Source organism: Elephas maximus, chromosome 4 (assembly GCF_024166365.1).
Source record: "Elephas maximus indicus isolate mEleMax1 chromosome 4, mEleMax1 primary haplotype, whole genome shotgun sequence".
NCBI classification, from domain to species: domain Eukaryota; kingdom Metazoa; phylum Chordata; class Mammalia; order Proboscidea; family Elephantidae; genus Elephas; species Elephas maximus.
The window spans coordinates 92,629,743-92,650,330 of record NC_064822.1 but is presented as its reverse complement, the minus strand read 5'-3'; positions in this window follow the sequence as shown (position 1 = coordinate 92,650,330).

Sequence of the window (20,588 nt, the reverse complement as noted above, 5' to 3'; positions counted from 1 at the left end):
TTTAGTAAATGAGTACAAGCATATTTAAAATGGTTTAAAAATAGAAATATGCAGGTGGTTGGATGTTGGTCATGATTCATGAACTATTCATAAACAGCAGGAAAATAGTTACTCTGTACATGCCATCTCTTTGGCTAAGAAGGAAAAAAATGTTGCTATGAGTAGCAATTCTCTGGGCCAAAAATAAATGGGTATCACTTTTAGTTTTTAATTGCCACATCTGTTTTTCTATTTAGTCATGGCATTAACACAATGGGACATAACTTAATGACCAGCAGACATAATATGAATTATTTTCAGCTCACAAAAATGTTGCCAAGAGACTTCCACACATGGAGTAAACGTTCATAGAATTTTTCAAACTGTAACCTCTGCTGGTTCATCCACACCACTGTTAACACTGGAATACTTGACATGTCTCTAATTAAAACTACCGAAGTGGTGTTTCTAGTCAAAAACAAGCTCACTGTGATCAGTGTGAACACACTTTTGCCAAGTTTCTGATTATTGGATGGCAATACAGGCCCAGCTGGTGTAGTGTCTTTTGTATCTGATCCTCTGACACTAAAAATGACACATACTTCCTTTAAAATTGAAACATAGCTGGCTAGCTGTCCACTGGGTAACGTATAAAATTTTCTGTTTTTTTTTTTAATTTGTATATCCTGAGTCACCTACTAAAAACTATTTTTTTTTACAAGTTAGACTATTCCTTTTTATGTGGATAATTGCATCTCCTCCAAAGTTCATTTATTCACAAGCCCAGTTTTGTTATTTTACACAGGCGTACCTCAGAGATAGGAAACCCTGGTGGCGTAGGGGTTAAGTGCTATGGCTGCTAACCAAAGGGTTGGCAGTTCAAATCCGCCGGGCACTCCTTGGAAACCTTATGGGGCAGTTCTACTCCATCCTATAGGGTGGCTATGAGTCGTAATCAACTGGAGGGCACTGGGTTTTCTGGGACCTCAGAGATATTGCATGTTCAGTACCACACCACCACAGTAAAACAAATATCACAATAGAGTCACATGAAGATTTTGTTTCCCAGTGCATATAAAAGTTATGTTTACACTATAGTGTAGTCTATTAAGTGTGAAATAGCATTGTCTACAATAAAATTTTAAAAATTATATACCTCAATTTAAAAATACTTTATTGCTAAAAAATGCTAACCATCATCTGAGTCTTCAGCGAGTTATAATCTTTTTGCTGGTGGAGGTTCTTGCCTTGATGTTGATGGCTGCTGACTGATTAGGGTGGTGGTTGCTGAAGGTTGGCATGGCTGTGGCAATTTCTTGAACGAAGACAACAATTATGTTTGCCACATCAATTGACTCTTCCTTTCTCAAAAGATCTCTCTGTAGCATGCAATACTTTTTGATAGCATTTTACCCACAGTAGAACTTCTTTCGAAATTGAAGTCAGTCCTCTCAGACTCTGCTGTTGCTTTATCAACTAAGTTTATGTAATATCCTAAATCCTTATTATGATTTCAACAATATTCACAGCATCTTCACCAGGAGTAGACTCCATCTCAAGAAGCCATTTTATTTGCTCAACCGTAAGAAGCAACTCCTAATTTGTAAAAAAGTTGTATCATGAGATAGCAACAATTTGGTCACATCTTCAGGCTCCATTTCTAATTCTAGTTCACTTGCTATTTTCTCCACATATGCAGTTACTCCCTTCACTGAAGTCTCGAACCCCTTAAAGCTCTCCATGAGGGTTGGAATCAACTTCTTCCAAACTGAACCCACAATATCTCTGAGGTATGCCTGTATAGTGTTGATATTTTTTACCTCTTCTCATGAACCACAAATATTCTTAATGGCATCTAGAATGGTGAATTCTTTCCAGAAGGTTTTCAATTTACTTTTCTGAGATCCATTAGAGAAATCACTGTCTGTGGCAGCTATAGTATTATGAAATGTATTTCGTAAATAATAAGACTTGAAATTCAAAATTCCTTTTGATCCATGGGCTGCAGAATGGATGTTGTGTTGGCAGGCATGAAAACAACATTCATCTCCTTGTACATCTCCATCAGAGCTCTTGGGTGACCAGGTGCATTGTCAATGAGCAGTAATATTTTGAAAGGAATTTTTTTTTTTCTGAACAGTAGGTCTCAACAGTGGGCTTAAAATATTCAGTGAACCGTGTTGTAAGCAGGTGTGCTGTCACCCTGGTTTCGTTGTTCCATTTACAGAGCATAGTCAGAGCAGATTTAACATAATTCTTAAGGGCCCTAGTGTTTTCAGAATGGTAAATGAGCATTGGCTTCAACTTAAAGTCATTAGCCCCTAACAAGAGTGTCAGCCTGTCCTTTGAAGCTTTGAAGCTAGGTATTGTCTTCTCCCTTCCAGCTATGAAAGTCCTAGATGGCGTCTTCTTCCAATGTAAGACTGTTTCATCTATACTGAAAATCTGTTGTTTAGGGTAGCCACTTCCATCAATTAGCTAGATGTATTGGATACCTTACTGCAGTTTCTACATCAACACTTGCTGCTTCAGCTTGCATTTTTATGTTATTGAGATGGCTTCTTTCCTTAAACTTCATGAGCCAACCTCTGCTAGTTTCAAACTTTTCTTCTGAAGCTTCCTCACCTCTCTCAGCCTTTATAGAATTGAAGAGAGTTAGGGCCTTGCTCTGGATTAGGTTTTGGCTTAAAGGAATGTTATGGCTGGTTTGATCTTCTATCCAGACCACTAAAACTTTGTCCACATCAGCAATAAGGCTGTTTCACTTTCTTATCATTCATATGTTCGCTGGAGCAGCACTTTTAATTTTCTTCAAGAACTTCTCCTTTGCATTTACGACTTGGCTAACTGTTGTAAGAGGCCTAGCTTTCAGCCTATCTTGGCTTTCGACATGCCTTCTTCACTGAGCTTAATCATTCCTAGCTTTTGATTTAAAGTGAGAAATGTACAATTCTTCACTTGAACACTTAGAGGCCATTGTAGTGTTATTAATTGGCCTGATTTCAATATTGTCATGTTTTAGGGAATAAGGAGGCCTGAGGGGAGGGAGAGAGACAGGGAAAGGGCCTGTCGATGGAGTAGTTAGAACACGCACAACATTTATTAAGTTTGCCATCTTACATGGGCACAGTTCATGTCGCCCTGAAACACTTACAATAGTAACATCACAGATCATTGATCGCAAATCACCATAACAGATATAATAATAATGAAAAAGTTTGAAATACTGAGAGAATTACTAAAACGTGAAACAGACATGAAGTGAACACATGCTGTTGGAAAAATGGTGCTGATAGACTCATTTGCCTCAGGGTTGCCACAAACCTTCAAATTGTAAAAAACTCAAAATCTGCGAAGCACAATAAAGTGAAGCACAGTAAAATGAGGTATGCCTGTATTCATATGTCTCCAATTGTCTGCAAGTGAAATATTTTTTATGAAGGATTAGACATGCCCACCAGTAAAATCCAGTTGCCACCCAGTTGACTCCAGCTCATGGCAACCCCATGTGTGTCAGAGTAGAACTGTGCTCCATAGGGTTTTCAACGGCTGATTGTTTCAGAAGTAAATCACCAGGCTTTTCTTCCTAGGCACCTCAGAGTGGACTCAAACCTCCAATATTTCAATTCACAGCTGAGTGCATTAACTGCTTGTACCACCCAGGGACTCCAGCTATGCCCCAGGTGTGGCTAAATGTACAATCTAACTTCAAGTTGTAACCAATAAAAATGAGTCATCACACACTTCTTGATGGAGGACATTATTTTAATTAAGGTATTTGCCTTTTATTGCTATTCATTAGTATAGTCTAAATCCTCACTAATTATTTCAATACTCTGAACATCCTAGCTTTGTGAATATTCTCCAGTTCTCTCTCCTTTCAGTTTTTCCCTATTCTCCAGTAAGACATACTGTATTTCATCCAGTCACTTTACTTAGGTGATGTTGTAGTACAAGCCTGCTATGCAAAACCAGTAATCCTGTGATCCAGTTCTGTTTCCTCCAAGTTTTTCTGTGTGACCCTAGACAGACCAGGAATTACACTGAGTACCTGTTCCCTCTTCATTTAACTAGGGATAATGTTAACTAACCTTGCAAGGTTTTGAAATTTATATGAAATGATGTAATTGTAAGCATCTTTGTATGTGCAGGCAATATTAATTTTGTCTGTCCCCCCAACTGTCTTTATTTCTCAGATTCCTGTAAAAAGTAGTCTATAATTTGCCACCTAGCATCTCATTTTAAGTTCGAATGTGAAGATACTTGAACTACAGATAAGTCCTACTGGCTGTTCTTAGGAAGCGTCACAAAATTGTACTATATTTGCAATCATTCCAGGCCAGGTTCTGTCTGATCTGCAGATTCACAAACTAAAAATTTGATCTTGTCTGTCTCTTAGACTAGATCAAACTAGCGGATGTTTATTCACTGCAATGAAGCTTACAATGGACTAATGGATAATACCAGAGTATTGATTTAATTTACAATAAGAAAATAATTGCCAAGGGGGAGAGATACTCATTTCTCTGGATATTATATTCATTCTCTGCAGGAAGCTACATGGGAAGTCAAATTATAATCAGAACATAGCTCAGTGATCCTGGAATCAGAGCAGGGGTTGCTAGTGATTTGATTGCAGTGCTTAATGGCCTCCTGTTTTCCCAGGTGAAAGTGCTGCATTTCCACAGATGCACCTGCCTACCAAATAGGACAGGCAGTTCCTGCACCAAGGAGTGATATTGTTGTTGTTAGGCGGCATCAAGTCTGTTCTGACTCATAGCAAACCTACATACAACAGAATGAAACACTGCCAAGTCCTGCTCCATCCTCACATTCATTATTATGTTTGAGCACATCGTTGCATTGAGGGTCTTCCTCTTTGTCACTGACCCTCCACCAAGCATGATGTCATTCTCCAGGGACTTGTCCCTCCTGATAACATGTCCAAAGTACGTGAGACAAAGTCTCACCATCCTAGCTTCTAAAGAGCATTCTGGCTATACTTCTTCCAAGACGGATTTGTTCATTCTTCTGGCAGTCCATCATATATTCAATACTCTTCCCCAATACCATAATTCAAATGCGTCAATTTTCCTTTGGTCTTCCTTATTCATTGACCAGCTTTCATGTGCATATAAGGGTATTGAAAATACCATGGCTTGAGTCAGGTGCACTTTACTCCTCAAGGTGACATCTTTGCTTCATAACACTTTAAAGAGGTCTTTTGCAGCAGATAAGTAGATTTGCCCAACATAATATGTTGTTTGATTTCTTGACTGCTGCTCCCATGAGTGTTGATTGTGGATCCAAGTAAAATGAAATCCTTGACAAATTCAATTTTTTTTTCTGTTAATATGATTTTGCTTATTGGCTCAGTTGTGAAGATTTTTGTTTTCTTTATGTTGAGGTGTAATCCATACTGAAAGCTATAGTCTTTGATCTTCATGAGTAAGTACTTCAAGTCCTCTTCACTTTCAGCAAGCAAGGTTGTGTCATCTGCATGTCACAAGTTGTTATGAATCATTCTCCGATCCTGATGCCACATTCTTCTTCATATAGTCCAGCTTTTCAGATTATTTGCTCAGTTTGCAGACTGAATAAGTATGTTGAAAGGAGACAACCCAGGCACACACTTTTCTTGATTTTAAACCACACAGTATTCTCTTGTTCCATCGGAGCAAATGTCTCTTGGTCTATATACAGGCTCCACATGAGCACAATCAAGTGTTCTTAAATTCCCACTCTTCCCAATGTTATCCAAAGTTTGTTATGATCCACAGAGTCTAATGCCTTTGCATAGTCAATAAAACATAGGTAAACATGTTTTCTGGTATTCTCAGCCAAGATCCATTTGACATCACCAATGATGTTCCTGGTTCCACGTCCTCTTCTGACTCCGGCTTGAATTTCTGACTGTTCCGTGTTGAGGTACTGCTGCAACTGCTTTTCAACGATCTTCAGCAAAATTTTTCTTGTGTGTGGTATAAATGATATTATTCAATAACTTATGCATTCTGTTGGATTGCCTTTCTTTGGGATGGGCGTGTATATGAATTTCTTCCAGTCGATTGGCCAGATAGCTGTCTTCCAAATTTCTTGGCATAAATAAGTATTTCCAATGCTGCATCCACTTGTTGAAACATCTCAATTCATATTCCGAAAATTTGTGGAGACTTGTTTTTGCCAGTGCCTTCAATGTAGCTTGGATTTCTTCTTTAGTACCATTGGTTTTTGATCATATGTTACCTCCCGAAATGGATGGACATCAATAATTTCTTTTTGGTACAGTGACTCTGTGTACCTTGCATCTTCTTTTGATGCTTCCTGAGTTTTTCAAGTTTTTCTCCATAGAATCTTTCAATATTGCAACTTGAAGTTCAATTTTTTTCTGCAGTTATTTCAGCTTGAGAAATACTGAGTATGTTCTTCCCTTTTGGTTTTCTAACTCAATGTCTGCACATTTCATTATAATACTCCACTTTGTCTTCTTGAGCTACCCTTTGAAATCTTCTGTTCAACTGTTTACTTCATCCTTTCTTCTTTTCACTTTAGCTACTCCTTGTTCAAGGGCAAGTTTCAGAATCTCTTCTTTGGTCTTAGGTATCATTCACATGGGCATCTATGTAAACAGTGCCTCCTGGAGTTGTGCAGCAAGAAGTCTTGATGAAAACATTTTTCCCTAAATGGCGTTTTAATGAGCACTGCCAATACAAGTTTGCTTGACACCCCCTCCTTTTTTATTTTTAGTTTTTCCACTGATTATCAACTCCCATTATGATCAGCCACTTTCATTTTCAGGTTTTGCATTCCATTGCCTTTGTTTATTTATTTATTTATGTTTTGAAGTTAATGTCCTAAAATCCTTTGAAATAAATTTACAATAGCAAACATTTTATTTAATACAACATTTGGTTACAATTGAAAGTTTTGATAAGATGTGGAATGGAACTTCCAAAAGAAACAGTGACGTAGGCTATAAAGGTCTTAAAACATCCTTGAACCCAATAATTTAAACCTCCCTTAGCCATATTCACTTAAACTGCTTGCCAGGAGAAAGGAAGAAAGTACTTTTTGTTTTCAGGGGAATGAAGGGTGATTACTCTGTAGAACCAATGAATTTTTCCCTAATTTTGCTACTAATTCTGCAGTAAACTAAATATGAGAAGCATATATACATATATATATATATGTATATTTAAGGGAAATGGAAGATGAGTTACTCTGTAGAACCAACCAATCATTTCCCTAATTTTGCTACTGATTTTGTAGTTAACTAATTATGAGAAATGCTATATTTTCTTTGCCACCTTACAGTCTGATTATGCATATTTAAAACTTGAAAAATTCCTGCAGTAAATAAACTTGCTTACCTTTGTTCACCTTAGGGTTTCCGAAACTTTTACGATTATGATTTTTTCATAAGACCTGTTAACATCCTTTACCACATACTTTTGGAAACTAGGAACTATTTTCCTCTCATTTTCACAGTAAGCATAATTGATGTCAAGGTAGAGAAGTACGAGGTAATAGTTCTAAGAGATGAATCATTATATCTGCTCTTAACAAATTGTAAGGTCTTAGCTTACAAGGAAATTAAAGCCCTCTGAGTCTTTGTTCTGCACCTGGTCCTTAATGACCTCATGGGCCTGGCTTAATATTGGCTGAGATGGACCTTCTATGAAGGCTGTGGAGGAGCCACACTTACTGGATGATGAAAGTTTAAGGTTGCATTTCTTATCACTTCATACCAAAATTCAACCCACCAGGAATTAACCTCCACTACTGGTGGGCATATCCCATTGAATTCCCTCTACTGTGAATCTCCTGTGGTTGGTGCTCAATAATCAAGAGTTGATGAAGTTTTGTTTTCCCTGGTGTCTAAACACACACAGACGCACATATACACACTTACACAAAAAAAGGAAGTCAGGTTTTTTTTTTTTTAAGTGTATTCAAAATTATTATGACAAAAAAATCCCAATATATTCTTGTCACACATGTTCATAGATTTTTCTGTTATGAGAGTCTCATCTCCTTAAGAAATTTATGTCACGTTAAATAAAAATATTCTCAGAGTATTTTAGGACAAGGTTTTTCTACATGAACACATTCACTCAAATATTTCATTAGTTTACCACGGGACAGTGATAACTTTCAGGTTTCCAGTTTAACTATCCCAAGTACCTCATGGTATTGATTTGCTTAATCAATCAGCCCAAATGTTTTTTTTTTTTTCTGAAAGTACAATGCAATCCCCACATCCTGTAGTACATGCTAGGAAAAAAGATAATTATATTTTTCTTTTATTTCTTTCCAGAATGGAGAAGATCAAGAAAAAAGAAAGCTACTATTTCAGAGATACATTGCTTCAGAATGGTCAGAAAAAAAAAATAATAATAATAAAAAAAATGAAAGGATGCCCAGAGAAGGACCTCTTACTGCTTAAACAACTCATAGTGCTACACCTTTATGAGGATAACTTTTCTTAATATCACATGAGGTCAAAGCCTTCCAACATTCTCTCACTTTCCTTCAGTCTATACAAGACCTCTTTGCATTGTAATATGATAATTGAAGCCATTTTTTACCAGGTGCAATGGACCTACATATCCGTTAAAGGAATTTGTAAAGTGATGTTGTAATGTCTCTAAACAGTCCTTCTAAAAGGTTAAAATAAGGTTTTGGACAATTACAGATAATGACATTCTCTACATAAGGGTTCCACAAACAGAACTAAGTATCAAAACATCCCAAGAACATCCTTAGCAAATTTGAATGATTGTTGGGTTCCTTATTTCTTTAGGCAAGAGGCTGTCAATGCTTAATGGCATCCAAGAGAGGAAGTGGCTATATTAGATGATACTCAGAGATTCAAGTGAATGGAATCAACCCCAGGTTGAGTTACATGCCTCCTTGATATGCCTCTAATATCCTATGTTGAGCTTGATCACTGACCATATCACACTGCTTTATATTTGTTATGTTTTTATCTCTCTAATTAGACTGTGGATTCGAGAGTGTGGACTTATAATGGACATCTTTGTATCCTAATGCTAAATAAAATATCTGGCACTCAACAAATATTTTCTCAATGAATCAACTGTATCACCACCATCACTAAAGAACTGCCTCTCTCATTTCTTTTACTTTTCAGAACATAACACGATGTTCATGCAAATCTGATTTAAGGTCATAGAGCTTGAGGAAACTTTGATAGAGTGAATATTTATTGAGAATCTATCATGTAGCTAGTGATTTATGCATACTATCCAATGTAATCCTTTCACAAAGGATTATTTAAACAATACAAAGATAATTGTATAGGTGATAAAATGCATTCAGAGAAGTTTAAATAGGTAACACAGCTACTCATTAGCAGGACTGAGATTTGAAAAAAATCTGTTTAAAGGTGGAGTTCTTTCAAATACATTGTGCTGCATCCTTTAGAAATAATTTCATCCTGTTCTCTCATTTTATTTACAAGAGATTTGAATATTAGAGATACTTACTTCTTGGAAATTATGTAAGAATGATGTTTCCCACTGACTCACTGCATACTCTGTCTCACATCCTATGATGGTGCCTTATACCAGAACCCGCAGACTGGAAATATAAGACTGAAATCTGGCGTTTGTGGTGGTGAGGAGGTGGTAGTAGTGGTGGTGGCAATGATGCAGGTAGTGGTGGTAGGAGGGGCGCAGATGGTAGTCATTCTTCCTGGTTCCTTTCAGTGCAACCCCTTCTTTTCCAGCATGTAAAATTTGCTCTGATCCTGTCCTTGGTCTACAGAGTACCAAATAGGACTTTGATATTGACGGTCATTTTTAAGATGTATTACTTGAGATGTTTGTCTGTGAGTGTGTATACGTGTTTTGGAAAACCTGGTGGTGTAGTGGTTAAGTGCTACGGCTGCTAACCAAAGGGTCAGCAGTTTGAATCTGCCAGGGGCTCCTTGCAAACTCTGTGGGGCAGTTCTACTCTGTCCTATAGGGTCGCTACGAGTCGGAACTGACTCGATGGCACTGGGGTGGGATACATGTTTTATGCATATACAGATAAGGGAAATCCTGAAAATAAGAAGGGTGTTTGTGATAGGTGGAAGAGTGATTTAAAAAAAATCTAACACGTTGCCGTCGAGTCAACAGAAAAAAAGCATAAGCATGGTGATGACTATTCTAAGTAATTATGTTCTAAAATGAAATTTTCTCATGTAAGTCAAGATTTAAAGCTGATTTCAGCTAACACCAAACATGTAAAGTTCTATGCCTTTATAGCATTTCATTAAACAAAAATCATCAGATGAAGAGAAGTTAGCTAAATCCATTATTTAAAATGCTAATGATTTTGATTTTCACTATTCAAAGGGGCACCCTTAATCAGCAGAGAAATTTGTTCTGTTCCTTAGATAGTAGGTAGAATACTTACTGCAGTTCCTCTAATTGTACAAAAATAAACTGAAATTATTTGTTTGAAATGGAGAGGCTCTGCCACTTCTTCCCTTGGCCTCAGTTTTCTTAGCTATAAAATCGAAGGGTAAAGTTAAATAACCTCCACACATCATTTTTGCTTAAAAATTTTTAAGCATAATATTTTTACAATATAAGGAGTAAGGCAACAAAGAGGTTGAAATTGTAGTCTTTGGCAACAGACAGACCTGGACCTGGATTCAAGCACCATTTCCATCCCTTCATCGCTAAAGAATCTTTGACACATTATTTTAACTTATAAAGGTTTAATAACTACACTACCTTTTAAGCAATGGCTCAAACTAGGAAACCTATTCTTGACCTCTCTCCCTTAAGCTTACTCCTGCTCAAGATCAAATCCAATCCAAAATCCTAGCAATTCTATATTCAAATTACATCTTGAGCTTGTCCATTTCCCTCGACACCAGCCCAGGCTTAAAAAACAAACAAATCCTCTGCTGTCGAAGTCTATTCTGACTCAGTCTTAACTGCCACGCTCTCTCACCTGTTTTACGGCAATATCTTTATATGTATCATTTTATAGCCACTCCAATAATCTTCATATAACAGCCAGAAGAATATTTTGAAATTTTTTATTGAATTATGTCAATTTCCAGATTAAAACACTCCAATGTTTTCTCCTTAAACTTAAAATAACATCAAAATACCTAAAGTGGTACCCAAAGCGTTTACACAAAAGATCATTATTCCTATAACACTGACATATTTTCTAAGTTGAATTCCACCTGGAATGTTTTCCACTTAACTCTTTTTTTTTTTTTAATTGTACTTTAGATGAAGGTTTACAGAACAAACTAGCTTTTCATTAAACAAGTAGCATGTATATTATTTTGTGACATTGGTTACCAACATCAAGGCTAGTCAACACTCTCCCTTCTCGACCTTGGGTTCCTTATTACCAGCTTTCCTGTCCCCTCCTGCCTTCTAGTCCTTGCCCCTGGGCTGGTGTGCCCCTTTAATCTCATTTTGTATTATGGGCCTGTGTAATCTTTGGATGAAGGATGAACCCCAGAAGTGACATCATTACTGAGCTAAAAGGGTGTCTGGGGGCCATACTTCTGGGGTTTCTCCAGTCTTGGTCAGGCCAGTAAGTCTGGTCCTTTTTTGTAAGTCATAATTTTGTTCTTCCTTTTTCTCCAGCTCTGTCTGGGACCCTCTATTGTGATCCCTGTTAGAGCAGGTGTTGGTGGTAGCCAGGCACCATCTGGTTGTGCTGACCTCAATCTGGTGAAGGCTGTGGTAGTTTTGGTCCATTAGCCCTTTGGACTAATCTTCCCCTTGTGTCTTTAGTTTAGTTTTCTTCATTTTTCCTTGCTCCTGAAGTGGTGAGACCAGTGGAGTATATTAGTTGGCCACTCACAAGCTTTTAAGACCTCAGACACTACTCACCAAAGTAGAATGTAAAACATTTTCTTTATAAATTATGTTATGGAAATTGAGCTAGATGTTCCTGAAACCATGGTCTCCACAGCTCTCAGCCCAGTAATTTTGTCCCTCAGGGAGTTTGGATCTGTCTATGGAGCTTACATGACCTTGCCTTGGACAAGTTGTGCTGGATTCTGCAGTATCGTGAACTGTCCTACCCTTCAACAAAGTTATCATTTATCTATTGTCTATTTAGTGTTTTTCCAACCCCACCTTTCCTGTCCCTCGTAACCAACAAAGATTGTTTCTTTTTGTGTGCAAACCTTTTCATAAGTTTTTATAGTAGTAGTCTGATACAATATTTGTCCTTTAGTAACTGACTTATTTCACTCAGCATAATGCCCTCCAGATTCATCCATGTTGTGAGATGCTTCACACATTCATCATTGTTCTTATTATTGCATAGTATTCTTTTGTATGTACCATAGTTTGTTTATCCATTCTTCTGTTGATGGGCACCTAGGTTTTTTCCATCTTTTTGATATTGTGAACAATACTGCACTGGACAGTACAGGAGAAGGTTTGCTGTGTCATATGGCATTTCTATTTCTAGCTTTTTAAGGAAGTGCCATATCATTTTCCAAAATGGTTGTACCATTTTGCATTCCCACCAGCAACGCATAAGAGTTCCAATCTCCCTGCAGCCTCTCCAACTTTGCTATTATCTGTTTTTTTTTTTTTTTTCTATTTGTACCAGTAATGTTGGGGTAAGAAGGTATCTCATTATGGTTTTGATTTGCATTTCTCTAATGGCTACTGATCACGAGCATTTCCTCATGTATCTGTTAGCCACTTGAATATCTTCTTTGGTGAAGTGTCTGTTCATATCCTTTGCCCACTTTTTAATTGGATTATTTGTCTTTTTGTTGTAGAGGTGTTGAACTTTCCTGTAGATTTTAGAGATCAGATGTTTGTCGGATTTGTCATAGCTAAAATTTTTTTTCCTGGCTGTAGGTTCTCTTTTTACTCTTTTGGTGAAGTCTTTTGATGAGCATAAGTGTTTAATTTTTAGAAGACCCCAGTTATCTAGCTTATCTTCTGAAGCTTGTGTGTTGTTAGTTGTGGTTTATATCCTGTTAATGCTGTGTACTAGGGCCTCTAGCATTGGTCATATTTTTTCTTCTCTGATCTTTATAGATTTTGGTTTTATATTTTAGGTCTTCGATTCATTTGAATTAGTTTTTGTGTAGGGTGTGAGGTACTGGTCCTGTTTCATTTTCTTGCAGAGGGACATCCAATTTTGCCAGCATCATTTGTTAAAAAGACTGTCTTTTCCCCATTTGATGGATTTTGGGTCCTTGTCGAAGATCAGGTGGATGGATTTACATCTGGGTTCTCAATTCTGTTCCACTGGTCAATGTATCTGTCATTGTACCAGTACCAGGCTGTCTTGACTACTGAAGCTGTATAGTAGGTTCTGAGGTCAGGTAGTGCTAGTCATCCTCCTTTATTCTTCTTCTTCAATAGTGCTTTACTCAGGTCCTCTTACCTTTCCATATAAAGTTAATGATTAATTTTTACATCTCCATAAAGAATGCTGTTGGTATTTGGATAGGGATTGCATTGTATTTGTAGACCACTTTGGGTAAAATTGACATTTTCACAATGTTAAATCTACCTATCCATGAGCAAGGTATGTTTTTTCGTTTATGTAGATCTCTTTTGGTTTCTTGCAGTAGTGTTTTGTAGTTTTCTTTGTATAGGTCTTTTACATCCCTGGTTATGTTTATTTCTTAGCATTTTATTTTTTTAGGGGCTACTATAAGTGGTATTGCTTTCCTTTTCATCATTCTCTTAATTGGTGTACAGGAATCCAACTGATTTTTGTATGTTTATCTTGTATCCCGTTACTGTGTTGAATCTATTAGTTCCAATAGTTTTCTTGTGGAGTCTTTTGGGCTTTCTATGTATAGTATCATATTGTCTGCAAATACAGACAGTGTTACTTCTTCCTTAGCAATTTGAATGTGCTTTATTTCTTTTTCTTGCCCTATTGCTCTAACTAGGACTTTCAGCACAGTGTTAAATAGGAGTGGTGAATAAAGGCCATCCTCGTCTTGTTTCTGTTCTCAGGGGGAATGTTTTCAACCCCTCTCCATTAAGAATGATGTTGGCTATGGTTTTGTATAGATGTCCTTTATTATGTTGAGGAATTTCCCTTCTATACCTATTTTATTGACAGTTTTTATCAGGAATGTGTGTTGGACTTTGCTGAATGCCTTTTCTGCATCAGTTGAGATGATCATGTGATTCTTTTATTCATGTGGTAGATTATAATGATTGATTTTCTAATGTCGACCCCCCCTTGCATACCTGGTATGAATTGCACTAGATCGTGGTGTATTATTTTGATATGATGCTGAATTCTATTGGCTAGAATTTTGTTGAGAATTTTTGCATCTATATTCACAAGAGATATTAGTCAGTAGTTTTTGTGTGTGTGTGTGTCTGTGTGGTGTCTTTGCCTGGTTTTGGTATCAGGGTTCTGCTGGCTTCAAAAAATGTATTCGGAAGCATCCCTTCTTTTTCTACATTCTGAAATAGTTTGAGTAGTACTGTTTTAAGTTCTCTGAATGTTTGGTAGAATTCTCCAGTGAAACCATCTGGGCCAGGGCTTTTTTTGTTGGGAGTTTTTTTTTTTTTTTTCTTTTAATTACCTTTTCAGTTTCTTCTCTTGTTATGGTCTGTTCAGATTTTCAACATCATTTTTTGTTAAATTGGGTAGGTAGTATGTTTCTAGAAATTTTTCTATTTCCTCTACATTTTAAATTCATTGCAATACAGTTTTCATAGTACTGGCTTATGATCTTTTTTATTTCAGTTGGGTCTGTTATAATGTCTCCCATTTCATTTCTTATTTGGGTTATTTGCATCCTCTCTTGTTTTTCTTTTGCTAATTTGGCCAGTGGTTTGTCAATTTTGTTGATCCTTTCAAAGAACCAACCTCTGGTTTTGTTGATTCTATTGTTTTTTATTCTCTATTTCATTTATTTCTGCTCTGATCTTTATTATTTCTTCTGGTGACTGTGGGCTTTTTTTTTTTCTCTCTCTCTCTCTCTCTTTTGTTTCTATTTATTCGAGTCGTGTAGCTAATGTTTTGGTTTTGTCCCTTTCTTCTTTTTTGATGTGTGCATTTATTACTATAAATTGACCTTGGAACACTGGCTTTGCTGTGTCCCAAAGGTTTTGGTATGATGTGTTTTCATTCTCATTTGATTCTAGGAACTTTTTTATTCCATCTCTGATTTCTTCTATTACCCAGTGGGTTTTAAGCAGGGCATTATTCAGTTTCCATGTATTTTTTTTTTTCCCTTGCTCTTCCTGTTGTTAATTTCTATTTTGATGACATTGTGATCAGAGAAGACACTTTGTATTATCTCAATGTTTTGGGTTTTGTTGAGGGTTACTTTGTGGCCTAAGATGTGGTCTATTCTGGAGAATGTTCTGTGTGCATTGGAAAAGAATGCGTACTTTGCTACTGTTGGGTGGAGTGTTCTATATATGTCTATGAGGTCAAGTTGACTGATTATGGTCTTTATATCTTTTGTATCTTTGCTGAGTTTCTTTCTAGATGTTTTGTCCTTTACCAAGAGTGGTGTGTTGAAGTCTACTACTATTATTGTGGAACTGCCAATGTTAGAGTCTTTTGTATTTTGGAACCCTGTCATTTGGTGCATAAATATTTATTATGGTTATGTCTTCATGATGGATCATCCCATTAATCATTATGTAATGCCTTTCTTCATCTTTTCTGGTGGATTTTGTTTTCAAGTCTATTTTATCTGAGATTAGTATTGCCACTCCTACTCTTTTTTGGTAGCTGTTTGCTTGATAAATTTTTTTTCCATTTTTTGAATTTTAATAAATTTATGTCTTTGTTTTTAAGGTGTGCCTCTTGTAGACAGCATACTGATGAAGCCTGTTTTTTAAATCCATTCTGCCATTCTCTGTCTATGTGTGCATTTAGACCATTTACATTCAGTGTAATTATGGATAGGTGTGAGGTTATTGTCACTTTTTAGTGCTTTTTTTGTAGTGCTGATGTTTTCTTTGTTCCTCTTACTCTCCTGTGCTGAGTTCCTTTTGTTTGTGGATTTTTTTTTTCCATTTCTTTTGTTTTTGTACATATTGTGTTTACTGAGATTTTATGTTTTTCTTCTTTATTTTGATGAGTAGGTTTGTTAACTTTCTTTGCAGTTACCTTGAAATTTACCCTTACCTTCCTAAGTTTGAACCAGTCTTTTATTACTTGGTATTGCCTTGCCTTCCTCTCCATTTGAAAGTTTTATACCTACACCATTTATTCCTTCTTTTATTGTTTTGACGTTGTTTTCATTTACATATTAACTTCTCTGGTTCCCTGTTATAAATCTTTTAGTTTTGATTAATCCTGGAGAGTTCATTACCTAGGTTGGTATCTGGCTGATGCAGTCTCGTATCTTAGATTCAGGGTGTGGTCTGATGTTGTTTGTTCTCAAACTGAAGGAATCCCTTTAATAACTCTTGTAAGTTTGGTTTGGTTTTTACATAATGTTTTAATTTCTGTTTATCTGGAAATGTCCTAATTTCACCATCATATTTGGATGAGAGTTTTGCAGGATATATGATTCTTGGTTGGCAATTGTTTTTCTTTCAAGGTTTTATTTATGTCATCCCATTGCTTTCTTGCATGCATGGTTTCTGCCAAGTACTCAGAGCTTAGTCTTATTGTCTCCACTCTGTATGAGCCTTTTTGTTTTTCTTGAGCTGCTCTCAGGAGTCTTTCTTTGTCTTTGATTTTAGCAAGTGTGATTATGATACGCTTTGGTGATTTTCTTTTGTGGTCTATCCTATATGGGGTTTATTGAGCTTCTTGTATGGTCAGCTTTTCGTCTTTCATGATATTAGGGAAGCATTCTGTCAGCAGTTCTTCATTGATCCTCTCTGTGTTTTCTGTTTTCTCCCCATGTTCTGGAACTCTGATTGTTTGCAAATTTTTCTTTTGATTGTATCCCACATAATTCTCAGTGTTTTCTTCATTTTCATTCTTTTTTTTTTCTGATGTTTCCTCAAACAATGTGGTAGCCAAGTATTTGTCTTCAATTCCACTGATCCTGTCTTCCATTGTTTCAAACCTGCTCCTCAGATCTCCTATGACACTGTCCATTTCTTAAATCTTTTGTTTACCTTTTGGATTTCTAATTGCTGTTTTTGTATGATTTCTAGTTGTGAATTTATTTTGACTTCTTTTCTGTATTATTTTCTTGAAATTTTCCATTGTTTTGTCTGTCTTTTCCATGATTTTGTCTATTTTTTCCTCATTTTTGTCTGGTTTTTCCTTTAGCTCTTGTGTAGTTTTGAATAGTAGAGATTTGAATTCACTGTCAGGTAGTTCCAGTGCCTTTTCTTCTACTGGAAAGGTAAGCTGGTGTTTTATTTTGGACACCTACTGGAACCATGCTTTCTTGTTTTTTAATATGTTTTGATATTGTCTGCTATCTTCAGGACATTCAGCAGCTATTTTCTTCATTTACTGATTGTAGATTTGTTTGTTTCATCCTACTTTTTTGTTTTAATTGGTTATGTCTGAGAGAGTAAGCTGGTCATTCTTTGTTGTTTGCTCATCTGTGGGCATGGTACTTCTCACCACTTTGTCCAATGGGCAGGGCCAGTTGCTCAGCTATGGTAAAGCAGGGCTTTCCAGCAGAAATGGAGTGGCTGGAATGGGTTGTTTGTGACACATACTGGGACCGCCAGGGTGGGTCTGGGGGTCAGTGCCAGGCAAGTCCTGGCAGACCATGCCTGTGCTGCTCCAAGGTACGATGTTCAGTGCATGGTGCAGATATGCAGGAGGGAGGGGGAAGTTGTGATGTGTGGAGCTAAGTAGGTGTGGGAAAGATGAGAAAGTGGAGCCAAAAAATTGCTGAGGGAGCCTACCATTGTAGTGGCACAGACCCAGGAAAGTCATGTGCCAGTGACTTTCTAGCCAGTTGATGAGGCACAGCACATCAAGAAGGGACAGATATGGCACACACAGCTATATGGGTGGAAGAAAGAAAATGAAGAAAGGGAGAGAGAGATAAGAAACTAGATTTAAAAAAGAAGAAGAAGAAAGGCACACATGGCTAGGTGGTTGGGAGAAAGTAATGGAAGAATATATTGAGGAGAAGAAACAGAAAAAGAGAGTTAAAAAAGGATTCCAGGTGGTTGGGAGGAAGGAAATTAAGGGCGGTAGAGAGAGACAAGAAACCAAGGAAAAAAGAAGACAGAAAAAAATGCCCCCAAGGGATCCCAATGGAAGTAGGTCCCCAGCTGAGGGCACTGCACAGGAGCAGAGATGGCACACAGTGCCAGGTGTTCAGGAGAAAGGTAAGGAAGGAAGGTAGAGGAAGACAAGAAATCAAGAAAAGAAGAGGAAAAAAGATCCCCCAAGAGAGCGCACTGGTGTGGTGGTACAGACTGATGAAGTGGGTCCCCAGCCGAGTGGCACTGCACAGCCCATCTAGAAGGAGCAGAGATGGCACATGTCACCAGGTGTTCAGGAGAAGAGAAAGGAAGAATGGTGGAGAGAGCCAAGAAACCGAGCAAAGAAAAAGAAGAAATCCCCATGGGAGCCCATGGGGTTAGTGCAGCCAACTAGGGAAGTGAATCCCAAGACTTTAGGCACTGCACAGCCCTTTTAGAAGGGGCGGAGATGGCATACAGGAAAAAAAGAAAAGTAGAAAGAGACAAAAACCGGGAAATGAACAAAAAGGTAAAAATAAAAAGAAGAAAAAAAATGCCCCCAGGGATCCCATCAGCATGGTGGCGAGGACTGGGGAAGGGGTTCCACAGCTGAGCAGCACTTCATAGTCTGTCAAGAAGAAGTGGAGATGGCACACAGAGCCAAGTGTTTGGGAGAAAGGAAGGTAAGGAGGTGTGAAAGAGAGAAGAAACCGAAAGAAGCCGAAAAATCATCAACAGCAACAACAACAAAAAAGCACTGAAGGAGCCAGCTGATGTGGGCAGGGAAAAACCAAGCAGAAAGGAGCTGGCGCATCCCTGGCTGAGTGACCTTGGCCCATCTGGAAGCAGCAGAGGCTGACCAGGGGTAAGAAGGGTGGGGGGAGAGAAAGTGTGTATCAATGGTTACTGGGTGCTCTGTCTCCTGCTGGGAGCTCCGTAAAGCTGCCTTCCTGTACTCTCTGTCTGCTGATCTCAGTGGTTGAGAAGTCCAAGATGGCAAATCCATGCTGCGTTATCTGATAGGGGACCTCTATTCTGTATCTCACCTTGCTCTCTGTCAGTATCCTGTTCCATTTGGTGCTCCGTTGAGTTCTTCTTCTCTTCATTTGATGTTTAGGGATCCAGGTTTGACATTTGTATCTGTTTTACTTAGTTTTTTTTTTTTTTTTTTTTTGGTGTTTGCTGTGGAGGGAAGGCATGATGCTTCTGTCTATAGCACTATGTTGGCTCTGCCTCTCACTTAACTCTTTAATTGACTTACTCTTTCTAAACCTTCAGATCTCATTTTACATTTCACTGAAAATTAATACTGATCATTACCATGCTTTCAGACTCAGAGACACCCAAGATCCTGATTCTGGCTGTTTCCCTGCATCATGACTAAAGATTGCCCTCCCCTTTGGGGCAGGTGCTTTGCCTGTCCTGCCATAGGTCCCCCCTTCTTCTCTTCCACTCCACCCACCTCCTACCTCAGTTAAGACACTGACATCTCCAGTTTAGTTTGAGCATATAGTTTTGACTCCAAAATGATACTAATATGCCACTTTTAATGATATAGCCATTGTAAAACTGACTTCCCAGTTTCTATACTTCCAAAAGTTAAAAAAAAAAAAATGATCAAAATGATTTCAGTTTTACCTCGGTTCTAAAATACTCCTTCAAGGCATTAGGAACTTTTGGATTAGCAATTTTTATCTGTCATGCACACACAAAAAAGTTATTTGGTACTCTAAATAAAATAGTAATATTTATTTTTGAAAAAAACCTTAAAATGTTTATTAAAAATGCTTTGATATTCATCCTAAAATAATTTAAGAAATAAAAAGTACCTTCTACCAGGAAATTAGGGATTTAGAGAAATGAAGACAATCACTTTCAGTGTCAATGTACATTTTTCTCAAGCTGCTCTCAGGATTGTTTCTTTGTCTTTGGTTTTAGTGAGTGTGATTAAGATATGCCTTGGTAATTTGCTTTTGGGGTCTATCCTACATGGCGTTTGTTGAGTTTCTTGTATGGTCAGCTTTTCATCTTTCATGATATTAGAAAATTTTCTGTCAGCAATTTTTCAATGATCCTCTCTACATTTTCCATTTTCTCCCCATTCTTGAACTTGGATCACTCGAAAATTTTTACTTTTGATTGTATCCCACATAATTCTCAGGGTTTCTTCATTCTTTTTTCTGATTTTTCCTCAAACAAAAGTGGAAACCAAGTATTTGTCTTCGATTTTGCTGATGCTGTTTTCCGTTGTTTCAAACCTGCTCCACAGACCTTCAATGACACTGTCCATTTCTGAAATCTTGTTGTTTATCTTTTGGATTTCTAATTATTTTTGTATGATTTCTAGTTGCTATTTTGTCATTTTTTTCTGTATTATTTTCCTGAATTCTTCCATTGTTTTTTCTGTCTTTTCCATGACTCTGCCTGCCTTTTCCATGAATTTGTCTATTTTTACCTCATTTTTGTCTGTTCTTCAACTCTTGGATAGCTCTG